The 18808-nt window shown below is 43.6% G+C and overlaps 1 protein-coding gene across 3 annotated transcripts in view; it reads left to right on the forward strand.

Annotated features, from left to right (window-relative positions):
• LOC115159181 (contactin-associated protein-like 4) overlaps positions 1–18808 on the forward strand; it is a 187202-nt gene that overhangs the window by 38573 nt on the left and 129821 nt on the right. The gene's annotated exons all lie outside the window — the stretch shown is intronic.

An 18808-nucleotide genomic window follows, 5' to 3' on the forward strand; every position in this document is an offset into this window, starting at 1 on the left:
ACCAACTGTACTGCAGAAATTGAACATCATTCACAGAAAAGGTGGTGTGATGCCAGCTGCAGAGAAGTACTTTGGTTTATGAGATTATACTGCAGACGAGTTACAGGTCTGTGTGTTGAATGGTAGTGTCCCGGAGATTCCAAGATCTGGAAAGTGTGCAGGAGGGCATGGGATAGAGGATTATGTCGTTTTTGGGGGATACACTTGTGGCTGGTGCGAGAGAGGCAGGTTGATGTGTCTACAGTCAGAGTAGTGCAGAAGGTGTCGTATGCTGAGACCTTGAAGAAAGTAGAGGAGGATGGGTCAAGGGTGAGGGATTCTGAGAGGATCCCTGTGAATAGATCTGTGCCAGCAAAGAAGGATAGGCCAATGAGTGATATATGCTTAAGGTTGGCTTCTTAGCGTTCATGGCAATGGTTATCAAATGTACCGCAGAAATGGAACGTAAATCTCAGAAAATATGTTGTGGTGGCAGCTGTAGAGTACTTGGGGGTACGAGATTTCACTTCAGAAAAGTTACAGCGTGTGTTGTGTGGTAGTGTCTCGTCTGCTCAAGACATTGGCCTGGGATAGGATCAGATAGGGTTAAAGTAGTGGAATAAGGTGATGGGTTTTAATGAGTATAGGGTTAGTTGGTAGTGTAATAAAAATATTTCTTTTTTATAGATAAAAATAATCCCAGTTCCCCTTTCTCATCACAAAGTGTAATGGTCTATACTATAGTTCAGTTGGGGGTCGGTAATACAACATATTGGATGCCAACCGCCATTGAAGAGGAGAAAGAGATGTAAAGTGGATGGGTTATTATTGTCTAGACATGTACACATACTCATGAGATACAATAGATGATCGTAATCACCCTCAAACACACCTAGCTAACTTGATGGGTCATGTAATTTTGTTTAGACTTGTTTAGACATAGCTAGCTAAACAGTGAACCTAATGATGCTTTCAAGACAACTAGGAACTTGGAAAAATACGAGGTCAAATCATGACGCCACTGATCTTCAGGTCGAAAAGTTGGTTCCCGAGTTGTGTTATGAACCGGCTCAGAGTTCGCAACAAAAGGGAGACAACGTGGAGACAAGGAGTGTTAAAAATATATATTTATTAGATACCACAACTAGCACAACCAAAAACAACAAGGTGTCTGCGTGGAGAGAGTCTCCCCAACTGTGGAAGAGGTCTATTTATCCTGGGACACAGCCGGGCCCAGGTGCTTCCCATTTAGCTGACGACCCTTCCAACTCCGCCCACCGGCATCCTAATAAGGAAACAAGAACAAAGAGAGAGACTACGGCAGACAGAGTGGGAGGGTCGTCACACACCCCCCCATAAAACCGGCGACCAACAAGGGCCCCGGAACAACATACCAGCCACTGCTTCCCAAATTGACACAGGCCTCTGCGCGTCCCAAATTGACAGAGGTTAAATGTTCACCTTCCACTTGCCCCAGCCAACCTCCTCCCCAGACCTCAGCAACCTTTGCGCACAGGAAGCAACGTTTAAGAGGAAAGAAGAACACAAGACCAGGAGGGAACAGACAGGAAAGTTAGAACATGACAAAACCAAACAATGGTCAGTCACATAACACTCAGGAACAGGGCACACAAGAGACCGTATCATCTACAAACGCAAATATCTCCCAACGATTCATAGTCACTCCAACGATTCATAGTCACTCCAACGATTCTGCTGAGCACACCAGACCACAACAAGAGAAAATACAATCACACCAGGCACCACAGAAAAGAGATGAGATATTTTAAATTTTTTACATTTAAGTCATTTAGCAGACGCTCTTATCCAGAGCGACTTACAAATTGGTGCATTCACCTTATGATATCCAGTGGAACAACCACTTTACAATAGTGCATCTAAATATTTTAAGGGGGGGGGGTTAGAAGGATTACTTTATCCTATCCCAGGTATTCCTTAAAGAGGTGGGGTTTCAGGTGTCTCCGGAAGGTGGTGATTGATTCCGCTGTCCTGGCATCGTGAGGGAGCTTGTTCCACCATTGGGGTGCCAGAGCAGCGAACAGTTTTGACTGGGCTGAGCGGGAACTGTGCATCCTCAGAGGTAGGGAGGCGAGCAGGCCAGAGGTGGATGAACGCAGTGCCCTTGTTTGGGTGTAGGGCCTGATCAGAGCCTGAAGGTACGGAGGTGCCGTTCCCCTCACAGCTCCGTAGGCAAGCACCATGGTCTTGTAGCGGATGCGAGCTTCAACTGGAAGCCAGTGGAGAGAGCGGAGGAGCGGGGTGACGTGAGAGAACTTGGGAAGGTTGAACACCAGACGGGCTGCAGCGTTCTGGATGAGTTGTAGGGGTTTAATGGCACAGGCAGGGAGCCCAGCCAACAGCGAGTTGCAGTAGTCCAGACGGGAGATGACAAGTGCCTGGATTAGGACCTGCGCCGCTTCCTGTGTGAGGCAGGGTCGTACTCTGCGAATGTTGTAGAGCATGAACCTACAGGATCGGGTCACCGCCTTGATGTTAGTGGAGAACGACAGGGTGTTGTCCAGGATCACGCCAAGGTTCTTAGCACTCTGGGAGGAGGACACAAGGGAGTTGTCAACCGTGATGGCGAGATCATGGAACGGGCAGTCCTTCCCCGGGAGGAAGAGCAGCTCCGTCTTGCCGAGGTTCAGCTTGAGGTGGTGATCCGTCATCCACACTGATATGTCTGCCAGACATGCAGAGATGCGATTCGCCGCCTGGTTATCAGAAGGGGGAAAGGAGAAGATTAATTGTGTGTCGTCTGCATGGCAATGATAGGAGAGACCATGTGAGGATATGACAGAGCCAAGGGACTTGGTGTATAGCGAGAATAGGAGAGGGCCTAGAACAGAGCCCTGGGGTACACCAGTGGTGAGAGCGCGTGGTGATATGGAGCTTCCCCAAACCCTACAAAAACTCAACCCTAGTCTTCATGCAGATTTGCGGTGTGTAATTATGCACTGTAGCCCGCTGGCAAGGAAGTAACCCCCCAGCACACTGGTAGATTCCACCAAGCCACGGATGTGCCCCCGAGACAACTGCTCAGTCCACAGACACCACACAAAAATAAACAAACATTAACAATGCCCAACATATTCCAAAAATTAAACACGTCGCTAAGCCTATCAGGGGGAAAAGGCTATAGCTCCGGGTAGTACGTTTCACTACCCTATCCAAATCTCCCACCAAGGTACACAGCTGATTGTACTCACCTCCTCAGACCGATGTCCCAACAGCGAGTAGAACAAGCGTTTCCAGGCTAGACAGGGGCCTGGAAACTAACCAATGTACTCTCTCCAACACAGCACACAAACCAAACAAACAATGGCAACCAGTACTGAGCACCAAACTCAAACAAAGCACCTACAGAATTTAACATACCTCCACGTTTTCTCCCAAACACAAGTTCAAGATCCCGGATGAGCCCCCACTTGTTACGAACCGGCTCAGAGTTCGCAACAAAAGGGAGACAACGTGGAGACAAGGAGTTTCAAAAATATATATTTATTAGATACCACAACTAGCACAACCAAAAACAACAAGGTGTCTGCGTGGAGAGAGTCTCCCCAATGACTGTGGAAGAAGTCTATTTATCCTGGGACACAGCCGGGCCCAGGTGCTTCCCATTTAGCTGACGACCCTTCCAACTCCGCCCACCGGCATCCTAATAAGGAAACAAGAACAAAGAGAGAGAATACGGACAGAGTGGGAGGGTCGTCACAGTTGGATGACAGTTTATTTTTCCCAGTTAGAGCAATTTTTTCCCAGAGTTCCCTGCTAACAGTCAGTTTTAACCTCTCTAGGGTAGGTGGCACCAAATCGTTCCACCTACGTAACAGCCAGTGGAATCCTATGGCGCGTTATTCAAATACCTTAGAAATGCTATTACTTCAATTTCTCAAACATATGACTATTTTACAGCATTTTAAAGACAAGACTCTCGTTAATTTAACCACACTGTCCGATTTCAAAAAGGCTTTACAACGAAAGCAAAACATTAGATTATGTCAGCAGAGTACCCAGCCAGAAATAATCAGACACCCATTTTTCAAGCTAGCATATAATGTCACAAAAACCCAGAAGACAGCTAAATGCAGCACTAACCTTTGATGATCTTCATCAGATGACACACCTAGGACATTATGTTATACAATACATGCATGTTTTGTTCAATCAAGTTCATATTTATATCAAAAAACAGCTTTTTACATTAGCATGTGACGTTCAGAACTAGCATACCCCCCGCAAACTTCCGGTGAATTTACTAACAATTTACTAAATTACTCACGATAAACGTTCACAAAAAGCATAACAATTATTTTAAGAATTATAGATACAGAACTCTTCTATGCACTCGATATGTCCCATTTTAAAATAGCTTTTTGGTGAAAGCACATTTTGCAATATTCTAAGTAGATAGCCCGGCATCACAGGGCTAGCTATTTAGACACCCAGCAAGTTTAGCCTTCACCAAACTCCGATTTACTATTAGAAAAGTTTGATTACCTTTGGTGTTCTTCGTCAGAATGCACTCTCAGGACTTCTACTTCAATAACAAATGTTGGTTTGGTCCCAAATAATCCATTGTTATATCCAAACAGCGGCGTTTTGTTCGTGCGTTCAAGACACTCTCCGAAAGGGTAAATAAGGGTTACGAGCACGGCGCATTTCGTGACAAAAAATGTCTAAATATTCCATTACCGTACTTCGAAGCATGTCAACTGCTGTTTAAAATCAATTTTTATGTGATTTTTCTCGTAAAAAAGCGATAATATTCCGACCGGCAAAGCCTGTTTACATTCAACGAGAGAGAAAGTAAAAGCATGGGATCCCCTCGTGCACGAGCCTTAGTCTAATGGTCCTCTGATTGGCCACTTTCCAAACGCGCTAATGTGTTTCAGCCTGGGGCTGCCTCGATATCATTCAGCTTTTTCCCGGGTTCTGAGAGCCTATGAGAGCCGTAGGAAGTGTCACGTTACAGCAAAGATCCTCAGTCTTCAATAAAAAGAGCCAAGATGAACAAGAACTTGTCAGACAGGTCACTTCCTGTATGGAATCTTCTCAGGTTTTTGCCTGCCATATGAGTTCTGTTATACTCACAGACACCATTCAAACAATTTTAGAAACTTTAGGGTGTTTTCTATCCAAAGCCAATAATTATATGCATATTCTAGTTACTGGGCAGGAGTAGTAACCAGATTAAATCGGGTACGTTTTTTATCCGGCCGTGTAAATACTGCCCCCTAGCCCTAACAGGTTAACTTGCAATGAAAAATAGTTTCGGCCAAAATTTTATACGTATAATATCTGAAAATGTTGCTAGCTAGACTATTAGCCATATACATGGATGAATGCTTCTCCCTATCTGCCATGAATGCCATGGTTGCCCTTAGTTTGAAGATGTAATCCGGAGACAGGTGTTTATACAACAGCCTTTTGTGTGTCCTCTTTTCGACTGCCTCTGCATATTTGCAATCAAACGACTGCATTTACTCCCTCTCTTTAGCTACCCCATACTCTGCTTCCACCGGGCATTACACTGATTTCGAAACTCAGTCGACTTCTTCTGTGACAACAACACTGTTGATCGCCGTTACTTCACCATCACTGTCATCAGAAGGGTCATCAGAAGCAACACTTTTGCAGTTCTTCATGATATATATTTTTTAAATGCGGTAGAAAGGATTATCTACACATGCTGATCAGCTCATTTTATAGCATGAAGCAAGCTAATTGGCAGACCAATCTGAACTCATCTCTCGGTATGCCCAACCCATCCCTTATCTCAGCTGATCATGGCTAGTGGGAAGGTTCCTTACTTTTTCTGTGGCTAAACCAATTAGGCTCGTAATTTAACAATTGTATTTGTATTTACAGATGGCACACAAACATACAAAATAGTGTAGATAATTCGGGTAGCCTCAGATAATAATATCGACATAAACGCTGATTCGGTGAGTGAGTTTATAAGGAAGTGCATAGGAGATGTTGTACCCACTGTGACTATTAAAACCTACCCTAACCAGAAACCGTGGATAGATGGCGGCATTCACACAAAACAGAAAATGCGAACCACTGCATTTGACAATGTAAAGGTTATAGGGATTATGGTCGAATACAAACAGTGTAGTTATTCCCTCCACAAGGCAATCAAACAAGTGAAATGTCAGTATAGAGACAAAGTGGAGTCGCAATTCAACGGCTCAGACACGAGATGTATGCGGCACTTCGCTGATGTTCACCACTGGGGCCCCACAAGGGTGCATGCTCAGCCCCCTTCTGTACGCCCTGTTCACCCATGACTGTGTGGCCGTGCACGCCTCCAGCTCAATCATCAAGTTTGCAGACGACACTACAGTAGTAGGCTTGATTACCAACAACAACGAGACAGGCTACAGGGAGGAGGTGAGGGCACTCGGAGTGTGGTGTCAGCAAAACGACCTCTCACTCAACATGAACAAAACAAAGGAGATGATTGTGGGCTTCAGGAAAGAGCAGAGGGAGCACCCCCCATATCCACATAAACGGGTCAGTAGTGGAGAAGTTGGAAAGTTCCTCGGTGTACACATCACGGACAAACTGAAATGGTCCACCCACACAGTGTGGTGAAGAAGGCGCAACAGCGCCTCTTCAACCACAGGAGGCTGAAGAAATTTGGCTTGTCACCTAAAACCCTCACAAACTTTTACAGATGCACAATTGAGAGCATCCTGTCAGGCTGCATCACCACCTGGTACGGCAACTGCACCGCCCACAACTGTAAGGCTCTCCAGAGGGTGGTGCGGTCTGCACAACGCATCACCGGGTGCAAACTACCTGCAATCCAGGACACCTACAGCACCCGATGTCACAGGAAGGCCAAAAAGATCATCAAGGACAACAACCACCCGAGCCACTGCCTGTTCAGCTCGTAATCATCCAGAAGGCGAGGTCAGTACAGGTGCATCAAAGCTGGGACCGAGAGACTGAAAAACAGCTTCTATCTCAAGGCCATGTATATATATATGTATATGTTTTTATTCCATTCCTTTACTTAGATTTGTGTGTATTAGGTAGTTATTGTGGAGCTGTTAGATGACATGTTAGATATTGCAGCACTGTCGGAACTAGAAGCACAAGTATTTCGTTACACATGGTTAGCATATGTTATTGCGAGTGTATGTGACCAATAAAATTTGATTTGATTTGAACGTTCAGATGTTCCAGAAGGCTTTTTTTTCTCTCCTGTGAAGTAGTTACGTGCAACATACTGTATACCGCACGGCAAGCGGTACCGGAGCGCCAAGTCTAGGTCCAAGAGGCTTTTTAACAGCTTCTACCCCCAAGCCATAAGACTCCTGAACATCTAATCAAATGGCTGCCCAGACTATTTGCATTTCCCCCCCCCTTTACACCGTGCTACTCTCTGTTGTTGTCATCTATGCATAGTCACTTCAATAACTCTACCTACGTGTACGTACTACCACAAACTGACCGGTGCCCCCTCACATTGACTGTGTACCGGTACCCCCTGTATATAGTCTCGCTGTTGTTGTTTTACTGCTGCTCTTTAATTACTTGTTACTTTTGTCTCTTATTCTTGTCAGTGTTTTTTTAAACTGCGTTGTTGGTTGGGGGCTCATAAGTAAGCATTTCATTGTAATGTCTACACCTGTTGTATTAGGTGCATGTGACTAATAACATTTGATTCGATTTTTGATTTGAGATTGGCATTAGAGAAATGTTACACTGTTTGGCTACAGCAAGTGCTGATTTCATACAAGGTTAAAATATTACACTTGTCACTGATTATTTTTTCAGACCTTTGCTCACGAAAAACTGTTATGGTTAATTTAAGTGTTGATTTTAGAGAAAATATGATTTCCTACTGATATTGTTACTATTAACAGGAATATCATGTGTTGATGTAAATGGACAGCAGCTCAGCGGTGGTTTAATGCCCACGTCCATGACACTTCATTAACCCTAATAACCATGCACAGCAGTGGTGGCCAGTGCCGTTTAAGATGAGGGAGGACGATAACAATTTTGATGAGCATGGCCTTATTTCTATTACAGCATATTGGAAGACTGCCATTCATATTCCATTCACCCAGCTCAATGTAACATCGATAGGTTTAGGCTACTACATGATACTCACATTTCCCTTATACCCATCATAAGATTGCTACAACCTAGCCTATGAATGAAAGTTTTTAACTTAGGTACAAATTTGAGTAATCAAGGTGACAGACATTGACATAACCTTGCCTGCATCTAGCTGATCTATGATGTAATCATTAGTCCAACAGTTGCAAACGAGAGTTCTATTGGACAAATTCAGGTGTGTTTATCCCCGTTTCATTCTGTTTGCTTCCATTTAAGAAGTGTTTTTCAACAGAATCAGCGGAATGAATACACCCTTGTTCACATGCAAACACAGTTCACTTTCATAACTGCCATATACATACAGTATGATCCCTTTAATCGCTTGATAATTCCATATCGCATCTATGCGCTCTCCTCCTCTCACCTTTTCCCTTTGCTTGTGGATTTCAGTGCAGAACACATCAGCTGTCTGTGACCAGTCGAAAAAACCTTTCCAAGCCAAACCTTCATAACATAACCGCTAACCCTTACACACAGCCTACATAGTTGTCACCATATTAGCTAATGTCAAGTCAACATAGCTACTAGAACTAATGCGTTAGTAAACCCACTATAATCATGCAATACACTGTACATTTAGCAAGCAGTTTAGCAGTTACACCGGTAGGCCCTGGTGGCAATAAATTAATAAAACCAAAAGCTTACCTTGACCTGGAAGAGTTCCAGTGTTGGATAGCCATAGCCAGCTAGGTAACATAGCATCCCTCTCTGTTTTGAGCCGGGTGTTTCAGTAGGCTAAACTAGCTAGCTGCATTCGCTAGCTAAGTACACTACCGTTCAAAAGTTTGGGGTCACTTAGAAATGTCCTTGTTTTTGAAAGAAAATCACATAATATTGATCAGAAATACAGTGTAGACATTGTTTGTGTGGTAAATTACAATTGTACCTGGAAGTGGCTGATTTTTTAAATGGAATATCTACATAGGCGTATTGAGGCCCATTATCAGCAACCATCACTCCTGTGTTCCAATGGCACACTGTGTTAGCTAATCCAAGTTCATCATTTTAAAAGGCTAATTGATCATTAGCAAACCCTTTTGCAATTACGTTAGCGCAGCTGAAAACTGTTGTTCTGATTGAAGAAGCAATAAAACTGTCCTTCTTTAGACTAGTTGAGTATCTGGAGCATCAGCATTTGTGGGTTTGATTACAGGCTCAAAATGGCCAGAAATAAATAACTTTCTTCTGAAACTCGTCAGTCTATTCTTGTTCTGAGAAATGAAGGCTATTCCATGCGAGAAATTGCCAAGAAACTGAAGATCTCGTACAACGCTGTGTACTACTCCCTTCAGAGAACACTGCAAACTGGCTCTAACCAGAATAGAAAGAGGAGTGGGAGGCCCCGGTGCACATCTGAGCAAGAGGACAAGTACATTAGAGTGTCTAGTTTGAGAAACAGACGCCTCACAAGTCCTCAACTGGCAGCTTCATTAAATAGTACCCGCAAAACACCAGTCTCAACGTCAGCAGTGAATAGGCGACTCTGGGATGCTGGCCTTCTAGGCAGAGTTCCTCTGTCCAGTGTCTGTGTTCTTTTGCCCATGTTAATCTTTGCTTGTTATTGGCCAGTCTGAGATATGGCTTTTTCTTTGGAACTCTGCCTAGAAGGCTAGCATCCCGGAGTAGCCTCTTCACTGTTGATGTTGAGACTGTAGACACTAGACACATAGTTACACTTGACATCAAGTTCGTATACATGTGTAGTAATGTTGATTATGACAATAGCAACATTGTTGTTACATAGGACTTTGGAAATTGCTTTATAATTGCATAATAATGGAGTAATTACATAAGTGGAATAAGGAACAGTCACTATCAGCTCATTGCTTTGCAAATAAAATGCAATTACCAAAGTATTATGTAACAACATGCTAATAAACTTTTTCTCAAAGTAATTCCAGTTTTTTTTCACAAGCACAACAACAGTTTAATGAGTGTTACTGAGAATACTAACAGTTACAAAATATGGCTATTAAGTGTCGACAAGAAACTAAATATCCCAAAACTGCCTTCTTGAATCAACTACAGCCAATGTAGGTGGAAAATCATGTTAGTTTTGTATTCTGAGTAAACAATCCCTTTAAAGACGGTATAGTGTGTGTTTGAAACAAGAGCACTTACTCTCAGATGGACAAGATGTTCAAAGTTGTTTCTAAGCATCCAACTTGCTGTTTGTAATGTTTGCAAATGGCTTTGAATTACTCTGCAGTATGTTCAGGTATTATACAATGTATTGCAGCTTTTGACCTTTTCAATGGCATGTTGAAAGAGTTATACAGTAGTTGAGCATCAAAACGGATTGATATACTCAACTAAAATATCATTGCAACATGTAAAGTGTTGGTCCCATTTTTCATGAGCTGAAATAAAAGATCTCAGAAATGTTCCATATGCACAAAAATATAATGTATCAAAAATGTTGTGCACACATTTGTTAACATCCTTATTGACATCCCTGTTAGTGAGCATTTCTCATTTGCCCAGATAATCAATTCACCTGACATGCGTGGCAAATCAAGAAGCTGATTAAACAGCATGATCATTACACAGTTGCCGCTTATGCTGGGGACAATAAAAGGCCATTTAAAATGTGCAGTTTTGTTACACAACACAATGCCACAGATGTCTCAAGTTTTTAGGGAGCATGCAATTGGCATGTTGACTTCAGTAATGTCCAACAGAGCTGTTGCCAGATAATTGTATGTTAATTCCTCTACCATAAGCCGCCTGCAACAACGTTTTAGAGCGTTTGGCAGCACATCCAAATGCCCATACAGCCACAGACCACGTGTAACCAGGACCTCCATATACGGCTTTTTCACCTGCGGGATCGCCTGAAGAGGGGGAGGGGGTGTGCTGAGGATTATTTCTGTCTGTAATAAAGCACTTTTGTGGGAAAAAACATATTCTGATTGGCTGGGCCTGGCTCCCCAGTGGGTGGGACTATGCCCTCCCAGACCCACCCATGGCTGCGCCCTGCCCAGTCATGTGAAATCCATAGGTTAGGCGCTAATTAATTTATTGACTGATTTCCTTCTATGAACTGTAACTCAGTAAAATCTTTGAAATTGTTGCATGTTGAGTTTATATTTTTGTTCAGTATACTTATCTTTACAAAATATCATTGGCTAATTAGTTTGACTTAATTTTGTACACCTGGGGCAATGGATATTAAAACCTCTTAAGGATCCATCCCATTTTTCAATTTTCGCCTAAAATGACATACCCAAATCTAACTGTCTGTAGCTCAGGACCTGAAGCAAGGATATGCATATTCTTGATACCATTTGAAGGAAACACTAAAGTTTGTGGAAATGTGAAAGGAATGTTGGAGAATATAACACATTAGATCTGGTAAAAGATAATACAAAGAAAAACCATGTGTTTTTTGTATTTTTTTGTACCATCTTTGAAATGCAAGAATTTAAGCTTTCTGTACATATCAGACATGTCTATGTCCTAGGAAATGTTCATGTTACTTACAACCTCCTGCTAATCACATTAGCCTACGTTAGCTTAAAAACCGTCCCTTGGGGGGGGGGGGCACCTATCCTGTAGAGGTTGTTTAAGGAGAATTTATAAAATGTACAGATTGAAATGTATTGTGTAGCTCAAATATAATTGTCAGATAGATTGGAAAAGTTTAGGAGATTGTGTGTGCTCTATTAATTATATTTCTATCTTCAACATGACGTTCCAGATACAGCCCTGCCATTAATTGAAGGAAGCCAATCCAATAGTTTCAGAGAAGTAGTCACTTCCTGAGATATGTATTCAGATATACTGCTCAAAAAAATAAAGGGAACACTTAAACAACACATCATAGATCTGAATGAAAGAAATAATCTTATTAAATACTTTTTTCTTTACATAGTTGAATGTGCTGACAACAAAATCACACAAAAATAATCAATGGAAATCCAATTTATCAACCCATAGAGGTCTGGATTTGGAGTCACACTCAAAATTAAAGTGGAAAACCACTCTACAGGCTGATCCAACTTTGATGTAATGTCCTTAAAACAGGTCAAAATGAGGCTCAGTAGTGTGTGTGGCCTCCACGTGCCTGTATGACCTCCCTACAACGCCTGGGCATGCTCCTGATGACGTGGCGGATGGTCTCCTGAGGGATCTCCTCCCAGACCTGGACTAAAGCATCCGCCAACTCCTGGACAGTCTGTGGTGCAATGTGGCGTTGATGGATGGAGCGAGACATGATGTCCCAGATGTGCTCAATTGGATTCAGGTCTGGGGAACGGGCGGGCCCGTCCATAGCATCAATGCCTTCCTCTTGCAGGAACTGCTGACACACTCCAGCCACATGAGGTCTAGCATTGTCTTGCATTAGGAGGAACCCAGGGCCAACCGCACCAGCATATGGTCTCACAAGGGGTCTGAGGATCTCATCTCGGTACCTAATGGCAGTCAGGCTACCTCTGGCGAGCACATGGAGGGCTGTGCGGCCCCCCAAAGAAATGCCACCCCACACCATGACTGACCCACCGCCAAACCGGTCATGCTGGAGGATGTTGCAGGCAGCAGAACGTTCTCCACGGCGTCTCCAGACTCTGTCACGTCTGTCACGTGCTCAGTGTGAACCTGCTTTCATCTGAAGAGCACAGGGCGCCAGTGGCGAATTTGCCAATCTTGGTGTTCTCTGGCAAATGCCAAACGTCCTGCACGGTGTTGGGCTGTAAGCACAACCCCCACCTGTGGACGTCGGGCCCTCATACCACCCTCATGGAGTCTGTTTCTGACCGTTTGAGCAGACACATTCACATTTGTGGCCTGCTGGAGGTCATTTTGCAGGGCTCTGGCAGTGCTCCTCCTGCTCCTCCTTGCACAAAGGCGGAGGTAGCGGTCCTGCTGCTGGGTTGTTGCCCTCCTACGGCCTCCTCCACGTCTCCTGATCTACTGGCCTGTCTCCTGGTAGCGCCTCCATGCTCTGGACACTACGCTGACAGACACAGCAAACCTTCTTGCCACAGCTCGCATTGATGTGCCATCCTGGATGAGCTGCACTACCTGAGCCACTTGTGTGGGTTGTAGACTCCGTATCATGCTACCACTAGAGTGAAAGCACCGCCAGCATTCAAAAGTGACCAAAACATCAGCCAGGAAGCATAGGAACTGAGAAGTGGTCTGTGGTCCCCACCTGCAGAACCACTCCTTTATTGGGGGTGTCTTGCTAATTGCCTATAATTTCCACCTGTTGTCTATTCCATTTGCACAACAGCATGTGAAATTTATTGTCAATCAGTGTTGCTTCCTAAGTGGACAGTTTGATTTCACAGAAGTGTGATTGACTTGGAGTTACATTGTGTTGTTTAAGTGTTCCCTTTATTTTTTTGAGCAGTGTACTTTTTTTTGTTGTTACTTTCTGAGATCTGTATTCCAATAGTTTTAAAAAGTAGTAATTTTTGGGGATCTGTATTTAAATATTTGTTGTCACCTCCAAAATAACTATTTGTTCCCCTGCAAATTTGTTTTACTTTTCACAAAGTACAATTAAAATTATAGTTATCCCAGTTCTGTGTCATGGTCGTCGTAGTAAGTGGACCAAGGCGCAGCGGGTTGAGTGCTCATTTTCACTTTTATTTTTGAACACTTAAATAAATAAACAAATAAATAAACAAAACAATTAACTAACTAACTAACTAACTAACTAACTAACTAACTAACTAACTAACTAACTAACTAACTAACTAACTGTCTTGCAGGCTAACCACAGCAGTGCAAAGAACAACCTCCCACAAATCCCATAACAAACATACTCCTAATTATAGGACCTTCAATCAGAGGCAACTATAAACAGCTGCCTCCAACTGAAGGCCCCAATCTCAATACCTAAATATAGATCTAAACACCCTAGAACAGACATAGAAATATACAAACATCTAACATAGACCAAAACCCCGGAATACATAAATCAAACACCCCTCTACATAAACAACACACCCCGAACCACATAAAACAAATACCCCTGCTACGTCCTGACCAAACTATAATAACAAATAACCCCTTTACTGGCCAGGACGTGACATTCTGCTTCCCAGCAACAATGAATAGACATACGAGCCCTCCTGTTAAAAATTGCCAATTTTTAAGACAGAATAAAACACATGAATGTGTTAATTGCTTGTGAGAATGAAAGATAAAAGCTGATAAACATGCTTCATACAACCCATTTTCAGTATTTGGATGCATCCCAAATTGCACTCTGTCCCCTATAGAGTGCTCTACTGTTGGTACCCTATACACTACTTTTGACGTGGGCAGGTGCCCATTTGGGATGAATACTCTGTCTTTGTCTTCTGTCTTTGTAGGTGGATTCCTTCCTGGTATTGTGTACTCTTCTATTCTTTGTTCCCCCTGCATGTTGTCTATTCCATCGGCAGTATTGAGCAAAGGTCAATGTGTTTGCTCTCTGCCTCTCATCGCTGTGTCAATGGCAGCATCTGTCTGCTACTAAAGTTAAGTGCTTATTCAACCTGGCCTTTCGCTGCCTCTTGTCCTAAATGCCAACACATATGGGCAGCGTGTTGTCTTGCCCCTGAACTGACCAGACAGTATGAGTGGAACCAATAGGCGGTTATATAAACAATAAAGTAGGATAATGAATATAAATAACTACCAACTCATTCACTTCGCATTCAGATAAGGAATGAAACATAGCTTAGTGTACAACATCTAAACATTTACATGTGTATGTAGTATGTCCTAGATTATCTTTATCTTTCTTATTTAGTTTGGTGCAGGTGTGAGGTGCTGAAGGATGTAATTCAATAGAACCTTACATGTAGTGTACATAGTATGGGTATTGTGCGCGTGCACACTTTGGGAGAAGTGTGGAGAATCTGGTCCCTAAGTCTCTGTGGGATTCCTACCAGTTCCTGGAGAGTTTGACTAGTTTCGGTCCACTAGCTGTCTTGTGTTGTGTCTTTGGGCCGGCCCTGCTGGAAGCCTGGGTACCTCCTCTAGACTCCTCTCTGCTCCCACTTCGTCCATCTGGTGTCCGGGGCCCTGAGGTGGTGCTTTTGCCCGACTCAGCACTTTCTACTTCCCCTCTGTCACAGACATTAGCACACCTCTCATCCTGTGGTCCCTTCTTTCTCACAATGGTGTCTCCATTCTACAGTGCTATTTCATCAGTTCTTCTCCTCCTCATGTCTCTCTTTGGCTACCCCCTCTCACCCTCCTCCTGGCTCCTGCAGAAGCCAAAGACCTGTTCCTGTTCCACAGCCTGTTGTGTGGTTTCATGGAACAGGACACTTTGCTGATTCGATTGCTCTATTTTTTTCTATCTACATTTACATTTGGTCATTCAGCAGATGCTCTTATCCAGAACGTGCATTCAACTAAGGTAGGTAAGGTAAGACAACCATATATCACAGTCATTACAAGTAGGGGATTGTCATTACATCTACGGGATTGACTCTAAACCCTACTGCAGTCATATCCAGAGCTCCAGTTTGAGTGGTTACTTTATTTTGAATCTAATGAGTGATTTGAAATGTCACAGAAGACTTTTCTGCACATTTAAACCAGTCTGCTGCATTATTGGAGCTGCTCTGCTTTGTCATATGAATATAATTGTATCATGTGTTTGCTACTGGCAAATGGAGAGTGACTGCTTGCTTATATACGAGCCTTGAATACCAATGATACCTGAGAAGAATGTATCCCATGTGTTTGTATGTATTGAAAGAAACATGAGGTTGTGTGTGCACATCACCTGATGTGGGATCATTCTTCCTCGTTTTGCTACCAGCTCTGTAATGGATGTTGATGTGTTTCGGTTCAATTTCGTTGTGCACGGCTGCTATATTCCCAGAGATGATATACAGTGCACTGTACCGAATCTGTTAATTGATTATGTACAGTGAGTATACAAAACATTCATTGACATAGACTGACCAGGTGAATTCAGGTAAAAGCTATGATCCCTTATTGATGTCACTTGTTAAATCCACTTCAATCAGTGTAGATGAAGGGGAGGACCCTTTCCTGCAGTCAAGTTACCAAATTACTCTCTAGTGGCCTCGTGGATGGAATGTTAATTGGAAAATCCGGTGTTTCTATGTCAAAGGGTTTTGTTATATTTCAGTCTTCTGTGATGTCTATATAAAGTGTAATATTGGGAAGCGAACTCAAAATGGAATACATTTCAACTCTATATCTGACATGGTACAGGTGTCTTCTTTTTTTTAAGCACATAACCATGTTTGTTAGGTATATACTTTTGTTTTAAAGAAGATTTGTTTAAGTATCACCAAGAAACACCCTATGACTGTCACGTCCTGACCAGTAAAAGGGGTTATTTGTCATTGTAGTTTGGTCAGGGCGTGGCAGGGGGTGTTTGTTTTGTGTGGTTCGGTGTTTTTGGTTTATGTTCTATATTTTCTATTTCTATGTGTTTATCTAGTTTTCTATTTCTATGTTGTTGTTTTTGGCAATGACCTCCAATTAGAGAAAGCTGGTTGTCGTTGTCTCTAATTGGAGGCCATATTTAGTTGGGTTTGTTTTCTCTTGTGTTTTGTGGGTGGTTTTTCTCTCACCTGTGCTTCCGGCGACAGTTCCCCGTCCAGAGCTTCCGGCGACAGTTCAGCATCCAGAGCTTCCGGCGACAGTTCCCCGTCCAGAGCTTCCGGCGACAGTTCCCCATCCAGAGCTTCCGGCGACAGTTCCCCGTCCAGTGCTTCCGGTGACGTCCTAAAGTCCGGAACCTGCGGAGACGGCCTACAGTCCGGAGCCTGCGGAGACGGCCTACAGTCCGGAGATGGTCTACAGTCCGGAGCCTGCAGAGACGGCCTACAGTCCGGAGCCTGCAGAGACAACCTAAAGTCCGGAGCCTGCAGAAACGGCCTACAGTCCGGATCCTGCAGAGACAGCCTACAGTCCGGAGCCTGCAGAGACGCCCCTCAGCCCTGAGCCTCCAGCGACTTCCCTCAGCCCTGAGCCTCCAGCGACGCCCCTCAGCCCTGAGCCTCCAGCGACGCCCCTCAGCCCTGAGCCTCCAGTGACACCCCTCAGCCCTGAGCCTCCAGCGACGCCCCTCAGCCCTGAGCCTCCAGCGACGCCCCTCAGCCCTGAGCCTCCAGCGACGCCCCTCAGCCCTGAGCCTCCAGTGACACCCCTCAGCCCTGAGCCTCCAGCGACGCCCCTCAGCCCTGAGTCTCCAGCAACGCCCAGAGCCACCTCCGTAGTGGGAGGATTGGGAAGGGGGGGTGTACCACAGGGACCGTCGTTGACGGTAGCCACCCTCCTTTCCCTCCCTTTAAGTTTGGGGTTGTTTTTGTGGGGTTTTGTTTTTGAGGTGCATTCGGGGTCTGCACCTTTGGGGGGTACTGTCACGTCCTGACCAGTAAAATGGGTTATTTGTCATTGTAGTTTGGTCAGGGCGTGGCAGGGGGTGTTTGTTTAGTGTGGTTTGGTGTTTTTGGTTTATGTTCTAGATTTTCTATTTCTATGTGTTTATCTAGTTTTCTATTTCTATGTTGGGTTTTTTGGCAATGACCTCCAATTAGAGTCAGCTGGTTGTCGTTGTCTCTAATTGGAGGCCATATTTAGTTGGGTTTGTTTTCTCTTGTGATTTGTGGGTGGTTGTTTCTAGTATAGTCTGTGCACCTTACTGGACTGTTTTTGTCATTTGTTTATTTTGATTAAGTGTTTTCTTTAATAAAATAAGAAGATGAGCACTTTACCCGCTGTGTTTTGGTCCCCCTTCAACGAAGCCTATGACAATGACTCTAATTTAGCCCACTGCAGTAAAAGGTTATTAAAGAAGGCTTTTTAAGCCTTGAGACAATTGAGACATGGATTGTGTATGTGTGCCATTCAGAGGGTGAATGGGAATGACAAAAGGTTTAAGTTCCGTTGAACGGGGTATGGTAGTAGGTGCCAGGCTCACAGGTGCATTTTAATATTAGGAAGATGTTCCTAATGTTTGGTTTATTCAGTGTATGTCATATGTGCGACAATACTATAGGATACTAGACTGCTACCAAACGAGAGTACGCACAAGCTTATCGTATGCTGTTTGCGTTGACAGGTTTGTTTATCTAAAGCCCATTTGTTTCTTTTTAAAAATGAAATTCCATCCCCTGAACTATAAGGTCACCCATATGTTAAAAACACACTTTCCCAAACGCTCCCCTCAAAAGTGTATTTTTCATAGAGTTTACAATATAATGATGGGCACCGTCAGCGGGGTACCTGGCCTATTCACAGGGGGTCCTTGGGAAGACTCATAAGAATATAGGCCTAATGATCAGTTGCACATGAGGGGGTACTTCATGCAGAGCAAAATGTGGTTGGGGTAAAATAACCAAAAAGTGTTGAGAACCATTGAGTTATGCAATACGTTATACAGGGTCACTCAAACAAATACACATTATCACACTATCTTCCTAAAGGTTTATGCCTGTTCTTATAGGGTTTGTGATAACACTTTATTTTGAGATGCCCCCTATGCTCAACAAACTATCAAGACTATCATTAACAATAAGTTACATGATGTTGGATATTGTGTGTCTGTGCGTGTTCCTTCTGTCATAAGGCCGGTTTCCCAGACAAAGATTAAGCCTAGTCTTGGACTGAAAACCATTCTCAATGGAGAATCACCATTGGAAATGCTTTTAATGTCCAAGATTAGGCTTAAACT

This window comes from Salmo trutta, chromosome 23 (assembly GCF_901001165.1).
Source record: "Salmo trutta chromosome 23, fSalTru1.1, whole genome shotgun sequence".
NCBI classification, from domain to species: Eukaryota; Metazoa; Chordata; class Actinopteri; order Salmoniformes; family Salmonidae; genus Salmo; species Salmo trutta.